This window comes from Rhodnius prolixus, unplaced genomic scaffold (assembly GCF_049639745.1).
Source record: "Rhodnius prolixus isolate KJV_2025 unplaced genomic scaffold, Rpr scaffold_9, whole genome shotgun sequence".
Taxonomy (NCBI): Eukaryota; Metazoa; Arthropoda; class Insecta; order Hemiptera; family Reduviidae; genus Rhodnius; species Rhodnius prolixus.
In genome coordinates this window covers 4,129,632-4,132,769 of record NW_027411604.1, presented here as the reverse complement: position 1 = coordinate 4,132,769, position 3,138 = coordinate 4,129,632, and the positions used below count along the sequence as shown (strand labels likewise).

General features: G+C 33.8%; 1 long non-coding RNA gene across 1 annotated transcript; it reads right to left on the bottom strand.

Moving 5' to 3' along the window:
* Positions 1 to 411: 411 nt before the first annotated feature.
* On the bottom strand, positions 412 to 2,600 carry LOC141454540 (uncharacterized). The gene is made up of 2 exons (XR_012458780.1): positions 2,008 to 2,600; positions 412 to 488 (listed from the first exon to the last, which is right to left on the bottom strand). It is a non-coding gene; the product is annotated as an uncharacterized lncRNA (long non-coding RNA).
* Between the last annotated feature and the right edge of the window lie 538 nt (positions 2,601 to 3,138).

Here is a 3,138-nt window from a genome sequence, read left to right as displayed (position 1 = left end):
CCTACTGCTCAGTTCCCGCCATTTCTTTTTGGGGAGGTTCTTTTTCCCCCCAAATTTGACCAGCTGTTTTTTGGTATAAAAGTATCAAGTCCTCTTCTTGTGTTTTAACAGCTGGCAAAAAATATTAATTTCTCCATCAAGTAAGTGAAGTTATATTTGTGTACCCATGGTTGTAAAACCCATGGGTACACAAATATAACTCAAGTTCTTGTCTAGATAAGCGGGAAAAGCAATAACCTAATCATTTTCATTTTTTTTTTCAATTTTTTTATTTAACAACCATTGTCTGTGTTTTTACAATTTCTGGTTCTTTTTCATTTCACAAATATTTTAATTGAGAATAATTCAGTTTTTAATTTGACATTTCCTTATTTGTTTAAATTGCCTCTTGAAAAGTGATTGGACTAAATCTGGTGGTGATCAAGAATGTCCAATTTTCTTTATAACTAAAGAATTTTTACGTTTGATCTTTTTTATCTTCAAGGCACCTGAAAAATAATTGATAAAAAAATCAATTTCTTATAAAACTTTCTCCAATATTTACTTAAATAATGAAGTTTTTTATTTCTGGGCTCTGTATATCTTAATGGGTCTCATACGTAATCCAATTTGTAGAGATGACGTCAGAAGAGGAAAACATTCACCCGATGACATATTGTTTATTTAAAGAGAAAATCAAGTTCCGGGAATTTTATTCGGACATGTTCAACATTGGAATAGTCTAGGTCGTTTTCCTTTATGTTGCGACTGTCTTGAATCTGGATTTTCAATTTCAGGAGTTTTTGCATCCATTTTGGTTTTCCATGAGTTAACTTTACAGTCACAGCAGGCTTTGGTGAGCGCAGAGATTTTTGTTTCTCTGTTAGGACCAATAATAGTAATAATAACACGTCGTTGGTCTATGACGTACATTTTCTGAAAAACTTATACGTCATAAAAAAATACACGTCATAAGTTCCCCTTCCCTAAAGTATACTACTTCACAAACTTGTTGTTTCTAACATCTGATAAAATTCAAATTATTGAAGGAAATTCCGAATTTGAAGAATATCAGTTGAACTGAAGTGGGACTGCGATAAACAATTTTGACCAAGCAAGAGATAAGGGGAAAAAACCCAGACGAACAAATGGTGCAGCTGGACTACAGGGTACAATTATTATTAGAGTTCGGAAAACTGATGCCTTCAACTACCTTAAATGCGTTTCAAAGCTTCAGTGAAAGGGTGTTCACGCCCAGATATTGAAAAACCGGGTCAGATGAACTAACCTGTAGGAATAAGATGAAATAAGAAGGATACTACAACATATCCTTTTCGTATTTTCCAGTATTCTCTTTTCCAGTACTCTGACATTGAATTGGAAGTCTAGATAGATCGATTTGTCTTTAAAGAGATGACCGTTACTTAGGCGCACGATTTTAATTCATCTTAAGATTATATTTTCACGGGAACTGGATGAGGATTCATCTGAATAAGAACAGCTTCCGCAACAGGAAATGGCTCTTAGAACATTTAGACTGGAAATTGAAACGATAATAGCACAAGAATTCCATCGCATAGATAGGAATTGGGTTCAGAACCCAATATGGTTACATAGGAGGTAATTGTTCCCGGAAAAACGGACAAGACAAGAAGATTACGAACCTTGAATGGTTCATCGGGGGGGGGGGGGGAAGGGGGTTTAAAGAAATCTCTAAGTTGAATCTATCCGGGACACACCATAGTCCGGGATCTCTAGTCTGGATGTTGTTAGGCACCTTTTAATGAACAGAGAACAGAACTAACGAGAGTTGGAAAGACTGCACCACCCAAAAAAGATCACTTGTTACACCCAAGAGTTAGAGTTCTTCTTTCAGTGTGGGTCTGATGAAAGACACTTGGGCTAAGAATAAAGATTGGGGGAAGGGGTAGATAATCTCAGAGTAACTTACAAAAACTAAAACTTGTGGCAAGATTTAGGAAAAGTGAAAATTTAAAATTAAGTAAAAAAAAAAAAAAAAGAACTTACTAATTGAATATAGGTCTACATTTTCCGAATATATCTCTGCGTTCATTTTCCGGACATGGTTTCGTTGGCACATCGATTATATGCAGCTGGTTGAACACACCATATCTTCTTTTGACTACCTTCTCTTTAACTTCTTTCACTGGTCCTGACTTCTGTTCCTGGCCAATCACACTGCTGCTAATCAGCAATAAGATTATAATTAAATTCAAACTCATCCATAATTTCTTCATAGTCGAGACTTGATTGTAAGAACCTTGTAAATTTGACCACCACAATTAAAGAAATTGTGATGAAATGAATATAAAACTGTCGTTTGTAATTAATTGAGATTAAAACAAATAGATAATGAAAGCACCATTATCACACGGTTATGTCACAATTGCTGAGATAAAACACCCGTTATATCTTGCATCCTCGAAGTGTTTTGGCAGGTATATTTTTTTGGTGACTAAAGTGATATAAACAATGGAATTATTACCAAAAGTGTTTTTTTTTAATTAAATAATTAATATAATTCGGATTTTTTTAATTAAAAATTAAATTTAATTAAAAATAATTAAATCACAAATAGACTCTAAAATTGAAGGTAAATATTTATTCCTTATTTTATTGGCCAGTTAATAGGAAAGAATTATTCCGTTTAAAGCAAATATGGCTTCTTAACTATAATTTAATTTTTTGACGTGAATACGTCTTTAAATTTGCTATCATATGGAGGCAATCCAAAAAGCCTAATGATAACAAAATCGGGGGATACAGTTTGGCATTATAGTTTCGAATCTATCGTCTACATCCAAAATTAAATTAGACCACTGGATAGCTAAAGGATCAAAGAATTCATTACGATAAGCGAGGACTGTGACGCATCGCGCGTGGTGGAGGGGGAAGCGCCGTCATTTTGAGATCATTTTGCTGCATATCGAGATTTGCAATTAGTATAACTTTTGACTCGGAAAAGCTACGATGTTCGTTGTAAGTTTTAATCGTCACCTGTCGTCACAATCTATCGATTGTATATAAAACATTAGTGTAAAATAGTGACAGTGAATAATAATAAGGTGTTAGAATAAAAAAATATTATCAAAAATATATAATGTCGGCCTATTACGCGTCGAAAAGCCAAAACCAAAT